Source organism: Myotis daubentonii, chromosome 1 (assembly GCF_963259705.1).
Source record: "Myotis daubentonii chromosome 1, mMyoDau2.1, whole genome shotgun sequence".
Classification (NCBI taxonomy): domain Eukaryota; kingdom Metazoa; phylum Chordata; class Mammalia; order Chiroptera; family Vespertilionidae; genus Myotis; species Myotis daubentonii.
This window is the reverse complement of record NC_081840.1, coordinates 188,653,984-188,672,856: the sequence shown is the minus strand read 5'-3', so window position 1 is coordinate 188,672,856 and position 18,873 is coordinate 188,653,984. Positions and strand designations below refer to the sequence as shown.

Here is an 18,873-nt window from a genome sequence, read left to right as displayed (position 1 = left end):
TGGCAAATTCTTAATACAAAAGTAGCTTTTGCCTGCGAGCTTGCTTTGGGGTTGCTGATTCTTGCTAACTGTGTGCTCAGGGACTGAAAGTTAATTTTAGTCTAAAAACAAAACATAACTGTGTAGGCAAAACCTTTAAAGCTACATTTAAAAACGTTTTCTGTTTTGAATTTCTCATATCACTGCAGTGAATCATGTGAAATGTGTGAACATACATGTTAGCCAGATGTAACAGCAAACAGCCAGATACATGACATTAATACATTTTAATCTCGGACACTAGACAGCTTTGGGTGGTTCCCAGTGCCTTCTGCGCATTAACCAAGGATTTTAAACATGCCAGCATTTTACAAAGACACAAGCTTATACCTGCGTCGCAAGCACTAGTGAGGTACAATGGATTTCTTCCAGTTTTAAAAACGGGAAAGAAAGCCTTTGTCCCCACATTATTTTCCTTCAGATTTTTTTTTTTTTTTGATAGTTATAGCTTAGTGCTGAAGATTTGGAACCAGGAACAGGTAGTATGTGAAACTTATTTATCTTGGCCTTTATGTGTTTTGGTGGGTACTGTTGAAAGTGCTGTTTGGTCATTGACTTCTGCACTACATACATGCCATGCGGTTCAAATCCATTAAATGGCTACTCTCTAGCAGTGGTGCCCGCGTTGACAGTCTGTTCATAGGGTTTAATGGTTTACTTAACTGAGGGTAATCGGGCTGGGTCATTGATATATTATTAGTATTATTTGCTTGACAAAGGGCGCTTAAGCCTCCTTAATTAGCCCGAGGAACAGAGTAAACATAAATAATCCCTTTGTACGCTCAAGAAACTCCCTTGGATGGCTAAAGATGTTTCCCAAACTGCTCAAGGGAGGCAGAAGCCATCAGAGACATAAGCGAAGGGCAGGTTGAGAACCATGCTCATCCCAGACCTGCAAAGGGGAGCGAAGGCCATACTGTGTGCCAGCAGCCCTCCCTCTACCTACACGGCTCAAGTTTTACCAAGTAGCGTCGAGAGTGACTAGGGGCTGGGAAACGCGAGCAACTTCAGTTCTGCAGGAGTTCGTAAGCTCTTCCCAGAGGGGAGCGCTTGTGAATTGGACAGAAAGCTAGACCTAGCAGCCCGCTCAGGGCGCGAGGGAGGAGGAACCGAGGGAGGCGAGGGCGCCGGGTCGGGAGCCGGGACCCCGCCAGCTCCAGGCGGGCGCTGCGCGCGGAGCCCGAGCCCCCGGCGGAGGCGGTGCGGCCCGAAGCCCCTCCCCGTCGCCGCGGATGCCCGGGCTGCTGACGCCCAGCGGCGGCCCAGAGCGGCGGGGGCCGGCCGGGCGGGCGCGAGCGAGGGCAGGGCAGGGGGCTGGCCGAGGCCGCTCGCGGCTTTAAATATGGATCGCGGGCTCGCGCTCGTGGCACAGCCTCCGCCACGGCCGCCTTCCCCGAGTCCCCGTCCCCTGGCTGGCTCCCGAGGGGCGCCCGGCCGCGCACAGCCGCTGCAGTGTTAGTTCCCGGCAGGAGCGGCGGAGAGCCCCATAGATATGCGGGAGCTGCACCCGGCGGACTAGAGTAGACGCTCTCCAGCGCTCGCCCGCCGCGCACCACGCGGGCCGTGGAGACATCTGCCCCCCGCGCCTCCCCCTGCCCCGTCCTCGCGGGCGGTTCAGGTGCCAGTCCCGCCGGCTCCGGAGACGCGCCCGCCCCAGCGCCCTCGCCCGGCTCTCGCCTCCCTCGGCCCGGAGCCCGCGCCCTCCCGTGCGGCAAAGTTGTGACTACTTGGACGCGGGAGGCTCGCTCCCCGCCCGCTCCGCGCCTCGCGCCGACAACTTCCCGCGGCTGGGCCCCGCCGCGCCCGGCCCCGCACCTCCCGGGATCCCCGCGGGCCCCCAGCCCGGGGCAGCGCTTCGGTGGCGACTACGGCCGGGGTAGCAGCGAAGGCGGCGGCGGCAGTGGCCGCTGCAGCCCCACACTCGGCAGCCAAACTGGAGGAGCGACGGAAGCCGGACCCCAGGAGGTGAGCGCACGGCTGGGTCGGCGGGGCCGGCGGGCGCGCTCCCCGGAGGCTGGGAGAGGTCATTTGCGGGGTGGGCATCCTCTGGGCTGGGCGCCGGGGGAGTGCGAAAGCTGCTTCCGCAGAAAAGTACTTTTTCCCCTTCTTCTCAGCGGGTAGAGGAGGAGTTCGAGTGGTCCCGGCACTCCCCCTCGGCAGGGCCCCCTTCGCGGAGCCCCGCGTGGTGGCCGGGACCGTGGGGCCAGCGTACGCGCTGGCTGGGCCGGCGCCGTGACACGTGTGTTCCTGTGAGTCTGGGTGGTCCCGGCGCGACGGGGCACCTGCTGGAGCGGGAACCTGCCCCGGCCCACGAGCGAGAGAGGCTTGGGGCGCTGTGGGTGCCACCGAGACCTCGGCTCCCCCTTCCCTGCCGGCTCCGACACGGAGCCTCCACATCTCTCGCTGGCACGCCGCGAGTGGGGGTGAGTCAGGCAGATCCGCTGCTAGCGGCACAGCTATTTGCCGTGGGTTCGGAAGGGGGAGGCAGAGGTTAAACTGGGATTCCTCTTGGCCGGCGACAGCGCAGCTCTCGCTCAGGTACTGGGCAAGGCAGCATGTGCGTCTTGGCAAGGACAGGTGATTTCTTTTTTCTTAAGTGCATTTTACCCAGCCTTTGCCAGTCCGTTAATAAGAGTCACCCGAGGAAGGCAGGGGCCGAGAACTACATCAGCAAACTGCAGCAAACAGTTATTAAAGGAAGAAGTTATTAAAGAACAAAAGAACACACACACACACACACACACACACACACACACACACACACCCCAACCCTGAACTTGGCGTGAAAGATGTGAAAGATGAAGCAAGCCGTTCTACCTCTGGTCTACCATCCTAAAGCATAATTTTCCAGCTCCTTGTAAAACTTCTGTTTTTGCCACCCCTCCATCCCTCTCGAGGCCTAAGCTGCTCAGCCTGATTGCCTGCAGCAAGCTCTTTCCGCCTCGACAGTGAAGAGCAGTTACCTTTGGTTTACCGTCTCCAGTTCTTTCCCATTTCACTTCAGGGCAGGAGAAAGTTATTCCTGCGAAGAAATCGTTACTCGTGGGCTGTACTAAACACATTGTCTTAAACCCTGGAGCACTTCCTTCCCTTAGAGACCTGCATTGTACCGTACTTCCCTTTGTCCTGTACCTGGGACTTGGAGTTAGGGTAGTACCTGTATTAAAGTGTTCACTGCCCCTTAGGGTTTTTTCATTTTGATGCGAATAGATTCTTCAGAGCTCTGAGAGCAGTATTCAGTAGCTTCTTGTAGACACTGTGATGTCTCTTGACAAAGTTTCTGGCTCAGAATCGTCCTCCTTGCATCTGTCCCATTAGCATTGAAATAATTTCCGTGGTTACGATAGCGCTGAGGTTGAGGTGATTGGTAGAACTCCAATCAAAGGAAGCATGTCTGCTTATTTTTTCGATAGCTTTGACAACTGAGAAAAAAACCTTTTACTTTCATTTTAAAGTTAAATGTAGTGATAGCACATTTAACATTAAATCTCTTTACATTAATTCTTGAAAATGAATAGTTTCGATTTGATCCCAGAGTTTCTGATAAGATGACACTGAAGTCCCACATACAGGGTGGGGCAAAAGTAGGTTTACAGCTGTGATTACGCGAAACATAAGAGTTTATTCTTGTCTTACTATTTATTGCATTATTTCCCATACGAACAACTGTAAACCTACCTTTGCCCCACCCTCTTTATGGAATGAGAGAGGAAAGTAGTACTCTTATGAACTGTTGAGGCTTAGGACATTTATAAGAGTTGGGGTGGGAGGGAGGGATAAGAGGGGATGTTTTGATAGTTCCAGGCATATCTACTTTTGAGAAAACAGAAAACCAGCACACCCCCAACATTTTGTATGAGAATGTTTTCAAAATGAGGCTTCGGTGTCATTTAATGCTGGGGTTCATTCTGGAGACTTATTAACATATATAAGACGCCATAGCCAGTGAGATTGTCAGAATGGACTCTCAGTTTATAACGATGTGTCTTTTTTAGTTCATTTTGCCAACATAAAATAACTTTAAAAATTAAATTTATGGGGGTGACATTGGTTAATAGGATCATATAGGTTTTGTGCATACATTTCCATGATATAAAAATCTGTATATTGCACTGCGTGCCCACCACCCAAAGTCAAACCACTTTAAATGTTTGAATGTTAGTGTTATTAGTTTAGCCTTTTAAATGATTAGCTACATTTACAGCAATGTGTGAAAGCATACAAGGAATCATGTTTAGAGAAAAAAATGTGGTAGGAATCAGATAACCTTTGGGACAACTTCCAGCAGGCTCTGCTGGTAATTTCATTTTTTATTGAGCTCTGGCAAGTACAATTTTCAGGTTTTGATCCCTTGTTCTGATAACAAGAGAGATCATCCGGACATAGCTTTGCAAAGAAAAACACAAGGAAAGGAAATCCACGTTAGCTGGTGAATCATGTAGCTAACCAGGTTTCGTGGCTGCCTCTGAGGGCGCTGCAGGTTAGGGCTACTGTTGTCAGGGGAGAGAGCCCTCAGAGAACTCATTGCTACTTAAGTGTGGCAATAATACACGTCATCTCCTTTTTTTTTTTTTTGTTTTTTTTTCGGGGGTTTCTTTGTATTTATTTTTAATAACATGAATGCAATCTAAGACTGGAGTTGATGTTAAAAAACTGGAAGTGGAGCCCTGGATGGTGTGCTCAGTGGTTAGAGTGGTGGTCTACACACCAAAGGGTCTCTAGTTCTATTCCCAGTCCGGGTACCTGGGTTGCAGGTTTGATCCCCAGCCCCAGTTGGAGGCATCATGCCAGAGGCAACCAATCAATGTGTCTCTCTCACATTGATGTTTCTCTCTCTCCCTCTCTCTCTTCCCCTCCCTCTCTTTTACTCTCTCTCTCAAAAAATAAATCAATGGAAAAAATATCCTTGGGTGAGGATTAATAACAACAAAAGAAAGACTGGGAGTGGAAAGAACAAACTGAGAAGAGAAAAAATCTAATGGGGACGAAAGTTTCTAAGTAGTTTCTCCTTGATGGCTAAGATGGAAGGAATCAGGAGACATGATTAGATGGGACCAGAGAAGCTGTAAGCAGAACACATGCCTTATTTCTCACTGTTAATGCCATTTCTGAGGCCAACATGTGATTTATGACATTTATGTATTTGGGGGGAGTCATGTAGCAAATGGGTGGTTTAGGAGCACCTAGGAAAGTAATAAGACTTCACAAAACAAGATGTGGCTACTTTTAGGGTATTTTTGGCTTCGTGCAGTAATTTTAGGAAAGGGAAGAAGAATGTTTCTTTCATATAAAGTCAGGGCTAAGTTGTATTCCAAATACATTTTGCCTTTCTCCCAATGACTAAACATATGATATGTTTGTGTCGCAAAAGAGAAAATATGCCGGCCCTTGCTGGTTTTGCTCAGTGGTTAGAGCATCGGCCCACAGACTGAAGGGTCTCAGGTTTGATTCCAGGTCAAGGGCACCTACCTGGGTTGCAGGTTCCATTTAGCCTGGGTCAGGGTGCCTGCGGGAAGCAACCAATCTCTCTCTCTCTCTCTCTCTCTCTCTCTCTCTCTCTCTCTCTCTCTCTCTCATCTTCCTCTCCCTCTCCCTCCTCCTTCCCTCCACTCTCTCTAAAAATCAATGGGAAAGTATCCTCCTGTAGGATTAAAAAAATAAAGAAAATATGCTGGTGTCCTTCTCACAGGAAGATGATATTTTATATCCATTTTATATTCTTTGGAATTCATGCCGTTATTATTTCAGCAGTGAAATGGAATCTCCTAACCTACCTTTTACTCACTTTTTCCTCGGGTGTGTGCGCACGCGCGTACACACACACACTACTCATTTGCTCAGGCAGCTGACTTTATTTTACCTAAAGCCTCATTTATGACTGTTGTAATGACTTTGTGGCAATGACTTTTATCACGTTTCTCTAGTCTCAGGAGTGCAATGGCATTCCCGATGACGCATTGAAAAGAAGCTAGCCACGATGGTGATGGATTTATTTACCTGCCATAGCGAAGAGGAGAGAAAACTTTTACTTTTAATCTTCATGAAGTTTATCATTTTATTCCTCAGTGATAAGGTCTTACTAGCCTCTGAATTAAATTATGTGTTCGAAAAGGATGGTGGTAGAAATAGTAATGGTGAAACATTGCACACCTATACTTGTTTTCTTTCTTTTTTTTTTTTTTTACTTGTTTTCATATAAGCGGTAACCTCATCTTATTCTTCTTCCCTGCACGTTAAATAGATGTAAGGGGTTTTATGCACGTTGAAGAGACATGGACACACAGACACAGAAGACTTCATATGCTTTTCTTTTTTTTTTTGTTAATCCTCACCTGAGGATATTTTTTCATTGACTTTTAGAGAGAGTGGAAGGGAGAGGGAGAGTCAGAGAGAGAAACATCGATGTAAGAGAGAGACACACACATCAATAAGGCTGCCTCCCATAGGTGCCTTGATTGGATGGGAGGATCGAGCCTACAACCGAGGTACATGTCCTTGACCAGCATCAAACCTGAGACCCTTCAGTCCAGGAGCTGACACTCTAACCCAGTGGTGGCGAACCTTTGGAGCTCGGCGTGTCAGCATTTTGAAAAACCCTAACTTAACTCTGGTGCCGTGTCACATATAGAAATTTTTTGATATTTGCAACCATAGAAAAAAACAAAGATTTATATTTTTGACATTTATTTTATATATTTAAATGCCATTTAACAAAGAACAATCAACCAAAAAAAATGAGTTCGCGTGTCACCTCTGACACACATGTCGTAGGTTCGCCGTCACTGCTCTAACCAGTGAGCAAAAATGGCTAGGCCCGGATGCTCTTCTTAAACAAAATGGAAAATTATCACTGGAGGTGAGAATGAGGATTTTAGCTTCGAACTAGTGACCCCTGTTTGAACTAGTGAGTGACTGTCCGCAAAGGAACGAGTGTTGTTCCGTCCCAGCTGAACTGAAGAGCGTTCAGGTCGCGTGGACCCATTTCAGGGCTGGTCTTGAGATCAGGATGCTAAAGGAAATAAAAAGCCACCAACTGATAGTTCTCTCTTTTAAAAAAAAAATTTGTGGATTGTTTTGTGGAAAAGGGGTATCCTAAGTTCAACTTGAATTATTATATGCGAAGCCTTAAAAAGATTTTAAATAAAACTCATACTTTTTTGGGACTTTTAAAATCAAAATTAATAAAAATACAAAATGAGAAAGGAATGTATTACTAGTATCTTTAAAACTGATATAATGTTCTATGAACACAATTAGAAAAGCTGTTTATAATGTCTTGCATAAGAAGTCAGCAATTTCTTTTCTTTTTTGTAATTACTGTCACTGATTGATATTCTCTTTTATACTGTTTGCAAATAAAAAACTTGGCGATCTGGAATTTCATGTTAGTCAATTCTAGCTTTGGTCTGGAGATTAGTATTCACTGATAGGGCCCAGTACCAACTTCTGTTTAGAACTCCTATATATGGCATATTCTCCAGCAAAAAAAGCCTCTGAGCAGGCAGAATAGAGGGTTAAAAAAATACATTAAAGAGGATTCATTTTACTGAAAGGTGATCCTTCAGAATCTGTTTACTTAAAAAAAATTTTTTTTTAACTGATTTCAGAGAGAGGAAGGGAGAAGGAGAGAGAGAGAGAGAAACATAAATGATGAGAGAGAATCATTGATCAGCTGCCTCCTGCACACCCCCTTCAGGGGGTCGAGCCCTGTCCTCTGACCAGGAATCAAACCGTGAACTCCTAGTTCATAGGTCGATGCTTAACCACTGAACCACACCAGCTGGGCCAGAATCTGTTTACTCTTAACGCACATACAATTTTAACATGACTGATAAGATTTCTAATCCCATAGCAAGCATTAAATCTCAAATTAGAAGATAGAAATGGCCTGGTATTGGCAGCCACATGGCTAACATTGTAAAGTACCAGAGGACAGCTTGGTAGTAAGGGAAGTAAGAGATTAAGCGCCAACAGCAGAGGTAAGAATTAAAGCAAGCATAGCCATGGTCCACTATCTAGGTGTTTCCTAGGAGCGTCACTTCATTCCATTGCCTTCTCCCTCCGCTCTTTTCCCTTTCTTCTTCTCCTTTTTCTCTCCTTCCTAGCAAAGTTTTTATTGAAATATAACATGTATATAGAAAAATACACACATTATTAAATCTTAAGTTAACAGCTCGGGGGGACTTACCAATGTGAACACATCCTTGTAACCAGCCCCAAGGCCAAGATGTAGACCATTGTCAGCAGCCAGAAGCCCCTCTTTCCTACCCCCTGGGCCATTACTTCGCTCCCAAAGATAACTTCTCTCCTGACTTCTGAGACTGTTTATCTATTATTGAACTTTCTGCCAGAACACGTTGTATGTCCTTGTGTCTGACTTCTTTCGTTCATTATGCCTGTGATGTTCTTTTATGTTTTGTGTGAACAGTGTGTTTATTCTCATTGTTTTATGGTATTCTATTTTATGAGAATGCCACAATATATTTATCCATTTCGCTCTTGATGGACACTTGGGTTGTTTCCAGTTTTATGCTATTATGAATAGTGCTACTGTGAACGTCATTAGATACATCTTTTGGTAAATGTGGGAATTTTGGTTGTGTGTCGTTGTGAATTGAACTTCTGGGCCAGTTTTAGTAGATAGTGCCTTCAAAAGTGGTACTAATTCACTCTCCTGCCAGCCCTTATGAGAGTTCCATCTACTCCACATCCTCACAAACAGCTGGTATTATCTCCTTTTTACAAAGCAGAGCATCTCGTAACCTGCCATTGCCCAGTGACCAATGGAAATATGGATTTGTAGTATATGGGTTGGAGACCCAGTTTTCTCACTTGCTAGTTATTTGATTTGGGGAATTTAAAAAATCATCTATGTCTGTCTGTCTGTCTGTCTGTCTGTCTCTCTCTCTCTCTCTCATTAAAATGATAGTGCAGCCCTAACCGGTTTGGCTCAGTGGATAGAGTGTTGGCCTGCAGACTGAAGGGTCCCAGGTTCGATTCCGGTCAAGGGCATGTACCTGGGTTGCGGGCACATCCCCAGTGGGGGGTGTGCAGAAGGCAGCTGATTGATGTTTCTCTCTCATTGATGTTTCTAACTCTCTGTCCCTCTCCCTTCCTCTCTGTAAAAAATCAATAAAATATATTTAAAAAAATAAAAATAAAATAAAATGATAGTGCAACCTAATTCACAGAGGTATTATGTGGGCAGATGAGGTGATATTTATGAAACTTTGTTCAGAACTCATATGCCAGTTGTTGTATTCTACAACATTCCTTATCCTTAAAAAAATTTTTTTAATCCTCATCTGAGGGTATGCTTTATTGATTTGGGGGTTGGGGGAGAGAGAGGGAGAGAGAGAGAGAGAGAGAGAGAGGAGAGAGAGAAAGAAAGAAAGAAAGAAAGAAAGAAAGAAAACATTGATTAGTTGCCTCCTGTACTGTACTCGCCCTGACAGGTAATCAAACCTGCAACCTAGGTATGTGCCCTGACCTTTTGGTGCACAGGACCCCACTCCAACCAGCTGAACCACCTGCCCAGGGCAACATTCCTTATTCTTGAGTTAAATTGTGCCAGCACTGAGAACAGTATTCCTGACATATTAATAATTGTTGGCTGAACGAATAAACACATTTAATCAAATTTCTTGATCTGTCACTCTGAGGCATTGAAACTGTGTTTTACATTTTTTTCTTCAGGACTATTACTTTTTCTTGGTAAAGCTGACTTGAGAACAGAGTTTATTAAACATCAGCTTGAAAAATTGAGCCTAATAGGCAGCAGTTTGAGAACACACATTTCACTATATAGCACATATTAAATTTATGTCCCCAAGTAGCACACAGAAGACCTGGAGAACCCTTGAAAATGATTACAGTGCTCTTCACTTCCTGGGTGATCCCCACAAGCTTACATACGGAATATGCTTCGCTTCCATAATTAGAATGCTGGCTAACAAACTTCCAGATTTAAAAGATTGCAGTGGGTCCTCCAGTGCTGATACTTTGGAAACCATGTTTTATGCAAAATTGAATATTTAAGGATGAATAATAGCTGGAGACTGGAGCTTGTTGAGAGTCTTTTCAGTTTAGTGTGGATAAGGTGGTTCTCAGATGAGTGGATTATAATATCAAAAGCAAACTTGCAGCATATGCCTTATAAACGTTTGTGTGAAAATTCTTTTTTTTTTTTTTAATGAACATTTATTTAGAAAATCACAGAGGTAGAAGAAGTAATTTGTAGAAGAAATGGACTTAGGAAGCAAGTCATAGAGGCAAAGGAAGGGCCCTCTGAGTTTAGCAGTGAGGAAGGTCAGGTGACTGGCCTGGGGGGAGGGGTGGAGAGAGGGGAGGGGCTAGGACGTGCTCCCTGAGGGAGAGCGCCTGGGTAAAAATTCTTCATTCTTGAAAGGTTTGATTCCCAGCTGTTGGTATGACTTTGTCAACCTCATTTTTCTTCAGCCGATTAGAGGTTAGTGCCATCTACTTATTTTTAAATTAAATACAATGAACATTTGTATGATTTTTATTTTGGAGAATGACATGATAATTAGTAGGTATCTATTTACAAAATCAGCTTGCAGCAGGAGAAACTTAGATTTCGATGTGGAAATCTAATTAGATTTTCTGACCCAAGGACTGACTTTATTTTCCTGTATTTGAATTTCTTTGAGAGCTGGTGGTAGTCTTGTCTTGGTTGGCTGGCTCTCATGATTACCATAACTGTTTTGTACTGAGCATGAACAATTTTACTTCAGAATAATGTAAGTCAATCTACATTATTTTGAGGGCATTTGCGTCTGAGGTAGCATCCTTCCTATGTGCTAGACCCAAATGTGGCTCTTTTAGGGGTGTTTTCGTGGACAATGGATTCACCAATAATTTTGTTTTCTGTTATACACATAATGCTGTGGAAAATTGAAAATAAACTGAAGGGTGATGATGGCGAGCCTTGTTAAACTGTTTTAAAACTGGTGAATTTTAGAAAAACCTCATCTTCTGTTCTGGAGGATTTCATTCCCGTGAGCAGTTACTGTAAACTGGGTGTTTTAAAACCAAAGCATCCAGGCTTGGCTGGTTATTGGTGTATTAAACCCTGAAAGCAAGGTTCTTCCCTTTGGTGTCCTCTCCGCACATGAAAGTCTTTAACAATTGTCACTATGGATTAGGGAAGGACAACTCTTTAAAGACTAGGATCATGACAATGGGAATATCTAAACCAGTATCCCAAGGGAAAGGGATTAGCTTTTTCATTTCTTGTGCTCTTCAGCATGGCCTTCTGTCTGTACGATTGGGTGCAGATATTCCTCATGTCTTTACATCAGGCCAGGTTTTTGTATCTTCTATTCCGGAATGATTGTAAATGAAGTCCTGAAACTGTTACGTGGTGAGACTTGTTTGTCCCGAGTGAGGACTCTGTGAGATTATCAGTCAGACCGAAAGTGTGAGTGCCTGTGAGTGTGGATGGCTGCACTCCTGAAACCCTCCCCTGGCGGGGTGCACATTGACTGCAGCTGTGGTGAGACCTCACTGTGGAACTGCTTCAAGAATTCCTCCATTCCTTTGGCCTCTGGAGACTGCATCCTCAGGAATGTGAGATGAGCACTCATGATGTTAGCAGCGTGGCCTCATGGTCAGAGATTGCCGAAGTACTGATTACTATCACCTTTAGAAAACTGCTGAGTGTTAACAGGTTAAGCAGAAACACACAGATCACACATTTGTACTTTACGAGTTGAGCAACTCTGCCAGGGAAAAGAGAGAGGAGGACTGGAAATGTCTTAAGAGATTTAGATGAATGAGATAAGATAACTTCCCTTGAAAAATACATTAAGAAATGAAACAAAAACATTGGTCCAAAAACATCAGGAGAAAAGACAGTTCAAGCACCCTCACTTGTTTTTGCTGACAAACTTAAGGTAGTGCGTTCTGCACTTTACTCAGTCACTTTAGTATTGCTTATTGCTCTGCACTGCCCATGGTTTCCCTCTACACTGGCTGCATGCTCACTGTAGGAACTGGGTTAGAAAAGCTCTGTGGTCCTCCCCGTGGATAGCAGATTCTTTAGTGAAAATATTTACTTGGGGGAATGATACTTAGGTACTTAAAAAACCTGGACACACTAATCTGAGGTACCCAGTCATTATACCCAACTTCATCTAAACTTGATAAAGTGCAATAATAGCTTTGGTCATTGCTGTTAGGGCTTTCAAATATTTCTTGTGAAATTTGTTGTCATGAAGTTTGGAATCCAGTCACTTTTGGGATAAAACTTTGTTACTAGGCTTTGTGATGTGTAATACAGTTCTTTGGAAAAATTACCCAAGCTTTCTATTTAGATATGGCTGTATTTTATCTGTCCTCTGAATTAGAAACAGTTATAGTTACTATTTTTTTGAGATTAAGTATGAGTAGTTAGCACTTAATATGAACTTTTTATCTCAACACTAATAAAAGAGAAAAATGGTAATTGGCATACGAGCTACCCTTTTCATTGGCTAATCAGGGCTATATGCAAATTAACTGCCAACTAAGATTGGCAGTTAACTGCCAACTAAGATTGGCAGTTAACTGCCAACAAGATGGCGGTTAATTTGCATATGTAGGCACAATGCAGGGAGGCGAAAGGGAAAGCAGGAAGAAGCCCCCTGCCACTGACAGTGATTGGAAACCCAGGGGGGAGCTAAGAGCTGGGGGGCAGGGCAAAGGCAGCCCTGGGGCCGCCTTTGCCCTGCCCCCCAGCCATGATCGGAGAATCAGGTGCCTTTGCCGCCCTGGCCAGTGATAGCAGGAAGTAGGGGTGGAGCCAGCGATGGGAGCTGGGCACGGTCGAAGCTGGCAGTCCTGGGAGCTAGGGGCCCCTTGCCTGGGCCTAAAGCGGAGCCCACGATCGCGGGGCCGCTGCAGCTGCAGGTCCCCGCTGCCCGGGCCGGACGCCTCAGCCAGAGGTGTCAGGCCTGGGCAAGGGGCCGATCCTGCGATTGGAGGTGATGGGGGTCAACGCCTGAGGGCTCCCAGTATGTGAGAGGGGGCAGGCTGGGCTGAGGGACACTCCCCCCCACACACACACCCAGTGCACGAATTTCGTGCACTGGGCCCCTAGTCTTAAAATAATTGTAGGCTCACAGGAAGTTGTGAAAATACAGTATAGTTTTTACATAATCTGTACCCAGCTTCCCCAAATGAGTAACACGTTTAAGATTTCTAAAAAGGCATTTACCTAAAAGGATTTATAAGGAATTGTAAGTTTTTTGCTTTCTCTAAAGAATATATGTCAGAGGTATTCTGAAAAAATGCAGAAGTAGGTGCATGTAGTATTTTCTGGCTTCAGTTGCGAAAGGTGTTCCTATTGAAGGCAAGGGGAGTCATTCATGTACTTATTCACATCTGTGAATTTGGTGCTTGCCTCATTCAAATCATTATTCTATTGATCATATTGTACTAGGAATATTAAATCTGGATGTTATTCTCATAAGATTTTTGGAAGATATAACACACATATCAGAATATCATTGAATATTATTTGCCTTATATGCACTTTATATGTGAATGCACAATATGTTGAGACTTTTAGAATGAATGTTTTATTTATTATGTATGCATAACATTTCCAGTGAGATCTCAGTATGTTACACTATTCTTCAGTATACTGGTAACTATTACATTTCAACAGATAGTACTTGAGTTCAGTTATCACCTTTTAATAAGGGCCTGTTACCACCTTTTATTTAAATTTTTAATCCTCAGCCAAGGATATTTTTTCCATTGATTTCTGGAGAGAGAAGAAGGGAGGAAGGAGGTGGGGAGAGAGAGAACGAGAAACGTTGATCTGGGAGAGAGAGAAAGAGAAACGTTGATCTGAGAGCGACACATCAATTGGTTGCCTCCTGCAAACGCCCCTACTGGGCTGGGGAACCTGCAACTGAGGTATGTGCCCTTGACTGGGACCCTTTGGTCCGTAGGCCGATGCTCTAACCATTGAGAAAACTGGCTAGGGCCTGTCATCACCTTTTAATAGGGATCTTTTAATACCGTATATCTGCGTTCATCCATGTGTCTGAACCTGGCATGCTCCCTTGAAGGTTTCGTCTTGAACCTCAAGACAGATGTAACTGGGAAAGGTGTAGAGAAATGGATTGCAAATCATGAGATTAAAGGATTGTCTATAAGAGAAAAGACAGAAGTGAATATTTTAGTCTTGAACAATAAAGTCTGAAAGGAGACCTCCCCTAGGCCTATAATGTCATGAACACTTTCCCCCAAATCTACAACATCAGACCTGGGAGGACCACTTACAAGTAGAAAAATAGGCTTAACATAAAAAACAAATTTTAAGTTCATGTAGTGGGTGTACATATGAGCAACTTGTCACCCCAAAAGAGAAACCGGCTTCTTCCAAGAGGAGAAGATGCAGAACAAATCTTGGGGTAGAGTAAGTTTCCCTACAATTTAGAAAAGAACATGGGCATATTTGGTGAACTCACCTGGTGTTTTTGGATGATAGTCTCTGTTTACCCAGGGCTCTCTTACAACACTTTGCTCAAGTCACTTACCATTTTGTAGAATTATGTTTTATTCTTTGCTGTCACTGTCAGATGCCACTGAATGTTGGTCTAGAACACTGTGGGTCTGACATCTCATGACAATTCTTGTAAAGTTTACCAGCCCCAGCATGTCTTATCTCAGCTCTTGACCTTGACCAGATGGCACTGGTATAACTGCATTTGTATACTTGTGGTTATAAAATGATCAGATCACTTGGCCTCCTTATAAAATGTCTCTGAATCAAGTCCACGCCTTGCTGCTGATACAATGAAATTGGGTGTTACTGCTGAATTGAAATGCCTTTGGTTCTGGGCACATTTTGGATAATCTGAAATACTTTGCTTTCCCAAATAAATGAAATATATGTATATTGTTTTGTGTGCTGGTTTAAAAATCATTGTGTTGGATAACTTTCTTAGATGTAATATTATGTTCACAAATTAGAGAGTTTGGAAAGTCTAATGCCCTAATATCCCTGTTTGACCAATAGCTTTTAGCTTCTGTGATGGAAAGACTTTAGTGTATGGGCTTGAGTAACACAGTATACTTTATATAATAACTAGAGCAGCAGAAAAAAACAGGCTAGAGCAGCCGTGGGCAAACTACGGCCCGCAGGCCGGATCCGGCCCGTTTGAAATGAATAAAACTAAGAAAAAAAAAGACAGTACCCTTTTATGTAATGATGTTTACTTTGAATTTATATTAGTTCACACAAACACTCCATCCATGCTTTTGTTCCTGCCCTTCGGTCCAGTTTAAGAACCCATTGTGGCCCTCGAGTCAAAAAGTTTGCCCACCCCTGGGCTAGAGCATAAAGCCCAGGCATTAAGCAGGTTGCTGCTTGAATCAGGAGCTGGTGGAATAACTTCTTAATTCTGTAGAGACTGAGGGATTCCAGTCTAAGGCGGGTATCCAAAGAGAGGACCCAAAGGAACCTCGATGACTTGGGGAGCAGTGATGGGATGTTGTGAACACCTGAAGTATGGGCAGCAGATACTATGAGTTGCAGAGTCCATGGAATCAAGAAAGGGGCAATAATATTTTGAGGAGCCTGTTTCTGGGAAATTGTGAATCTCTCTGTTTGAGTAGCAGGAGTGGTCTAATTATCTACTGTCATTACATTATGAAGTATTCGCTGTAATTGAATTTCCTGATAACCGAAACTTAAGTGTCCAAACTTAAATTACCTTAAAATATGTTTTGATGTACATTATCCCAAAATAAATTGCACAAACTTAACAACATACTGAAAACAATTTCCCCTGTGTACAGCTCTCAAGGTTATCATTGTATAACTCAGCGATGCTCTTTGGACAGGAGATGTGTGGAACTATTACTTCCACACCAAGAGTTCCCATGTTGCTGTGCTTTCTACATTCTTCGGCTTATCCTTTATGTTGTAAAGAGGATGTCTTAGCTGCGTTTAAATAGGGATGAAGGCTCTGACTATTTGCTTATATGATGGGCAGTGATCCCCGACGTATCTATTTTCATGAGTTGCATATGAGGAAATGCATTAAAATTTCTTTATATTTATTTATTGCTTGAGAGAGAGAGAGAGAGAGAGAGAGAGAGAGAGAGAGAGAGAGAGGAGAGAAAAGAGAGAAAGTGATTTGTTGTTCCACTTATTTCTGCATTCATTGGTTGACCCTTGTATGAGCTCTGTTGGGGGATCAAACCTTTGCAGCCTTAACATACTGGGATGACACTCTAACCAATTGAGCTACTGGGCCAGAAGGAAATGCGGATTTGATTAGAGGCTGGGATGAGAGGTGGGAAAGCTGGGGGAAATGGAGGGCACAATGCTGTTTACTCCCTTACTGTGCCCCAGGGAGGAGGCCTTAGCCATGTTGAGAGAAAGAGGCTATAAGACAAAGCAGAAGGCCCACTTCATGAGATAGACTGAGTGGGGTGGGCTATGAGAGGGCTTCTTCGGGATCTAGGTGGCAGAGTGTGGTTCTAGAGCAGGGGTGGGCAAACTTTTTGACTCGAGGGCCACAATGGGTTCTTAAACTGGACCGGAGGGCAGGAACAAAAGCATGGATGGAGTGTTTGTGTGAACTAATATAAATTCAAAGTAAACATCATTACATAAAAGGGTACGGTCTTTTTTTTCAATAGTTTTATTCATTTCAAACGGGCCGGATCCGGCCTGCGGGCCGTAGTTTGCCCACGGCTGTTCTAGAGTGATGTAGCCTGAGGTGGCTGGTGCTTCAGTGCCTTGGAGGTTTAGAGTACTAGGAGACCCAGGAGAGAGCATTCTGGGCGGGAAATTGGCATTCTCGAGTAGTCATTGGCCATCAATGAAGAGGCCCAAGTAGAAGGACATGAAAGGATTGGTGGTGAGCATGGCTGACATGGCGCAGAAGAAAAAGAAGGATGGTGAGATCAGTAGTCATGGGGCAGATTTCAGTTGGTACCAAGGTCTCTTTTTAACCTATGAGCTGTTGAAGCCAGTGAACGCCCATTGAGTTGTTTTCTGAATCTACACTATCAGGATTTCACTGTGCTTGAGCTTGAATCCTGCCTCCACCCCTCTGTTAGGTGGGGTTCCCTGAAAAATAGTTTCTGATTGTGCAGGAAGGTTATTGGGGCTGGCGCTGAGGGGTAAAATCTGTGAGGGAGTGAGGGAAGCTGGACTGGGCAGAGAGAGGAGTTGAAGTGCATTTCAGTATCTTTAGTAAAGACCTCTACTGGCTGATCCCAGCAGGAGCTCCGGAGCTGAGGAGATGCTGCAGAGCTGCCCTACCTTGAAGTAAGGGAGCCAGGCCATTTTTATCCATCAACAATCCCGAGGCCCTGGCTGGGTATAACAGCTGATTACAGCATCTTCCGGATGCATTGAGGTGTTATAGGTTTGATCCCTGATCTACATAGAAAAATCAACCAGTGAATACATAAATAAGTGGAACAACAAATCAGTGTTTCTCTCTCTCTCTCTCTCTCCCCCCTCTCCTTCCCTCCCACATTCTCTCTCTTTAAAATAAATAAAACAAAAACAAACCCAGTCCAGAGAGGCAGGCTGTCCTTAGACAAGGATGTGACCCTGTTTCAGATGGCTCTCTTTGGCTATGATGGTATCTGGACAAAACTGAGCTAAACATTGTCAGTCACCAACACTCCCACCAGGTAGGGAAAGCACCTCCGTTTTGAAGGGAAGATCTGGGCAGTGCAGCACAGCACCCACATACTTAGTGCGTTATGATTGGGCAACTCTTTGTTTTCAGTTCTTCATCCCACCTACCTCACTTACTAGTAATTCCTAGGGCTGAAGTAAGTTAATATGTGTGAAATGCTTAAAAAGTGGGAAGCACATCGTGAGTCTGGTAGAGGTGTTAGTTATGATCATACCTGACTTTACTAGCCCCACCTTTCCCTTATCATTCCTTTAATACTCTCTGAGCTTGAAGGCTCGTGCTCTCATCAGCTTTTTTTCTGATTTTCTTTGCAAGGGAAAAAGCATCTGACAATATCTTAGTAAGAAATGATTTAATATCATATGTATTTTGCATTTTAAATTTTGCCAGAAGAAAGATGCAAAATAAAGTCAATACTTCAGATGAGATTTGAAGGATTTGGACATAGGTTGAATGACGTTTTTAGGTGTGTGTTGGTTCTTCGCCTCCCTCAGAGTAACTTAGATAAGGGCCTTGTGAATTAAGGGTGGGCCCATCCCTGCTGTAGGGTTGGGAAGTGATGGGATGAGGGCAGTGCAGGACCAGGTGATAGTGTCCAGCTGAGAAGGTCCTCAGAGTCTGGGTCTTTGTCTTTCCTGTCACCCTGATTCTAGATCTAAACATTGCAACATACAATCAATAAATGTAACATTGCCACTTAATTAAAGTGCTTCATTTCTTAAACATTTCGGAATCATTCTTTTCAATATTCCATAGTATAGAGCAGATCACCTGGAGTGTTTTAAAAATTTGGTTTTGATTCAAAGTAATGTTCTTATGGAGGCTCAGTCCCTGCCAATTGATTTCTCATTTACTTGGGGACATGGCTACATTTTTTATCTCCATATTCGTATGATGGGAAATATTTCATTTGAAATGACTTACTTGCTCCCTCTTCCCCCGGGATGGCAACTATATCATATTAAGTTGCTTATTTTGTAGAAACTCTCTGATTGTCCTGTTGACATTAACAGAGATAGTTAAGAATGTCTGCCACAGCCTTGGTTAGTGTGGTTCAGTTGGTTGGGCATCATTCCGGCCACTGGGAGGTTGCCAGTTAGGTTCAGTTCCTGGTCAGGGAACATTTCCTTGGTTGCAGGCTTGATCCTCGGTAGGG

The 18,873-nt window shown here is 44.1% G+C and overlaps 1 protein-coding gene across 4 annotated transcripts in view; it reads left to right on the top strand.

Moving 5' to 3' along the window:
• The first annotated feature begins 1,869 nt into the window (after nucleotides 1-1,869).
• SLC4A4 (solute carrier family 4 member 4) overlaps nucleotides 1,870-18,873 on the top strand; it is a 340,638-nt gene continuing 323,634 nt past the window's right edge. For 3 of the 4 annotated variants that reach the window (XM_059669125.1, XM_059669135.1, XM_059669108.1), the window contains exon 1: nucleotides 1,876-2,004. The gene's annotated coding sequence lies outside the window, so the exon portion shown is untranslated. Of the gene's footprint in view, nucleotides 2,005-18,873 lie in introns of all 4 variants that reach the window. The other variant, XM_059669116.1, reaches the window with a different exon arrangement.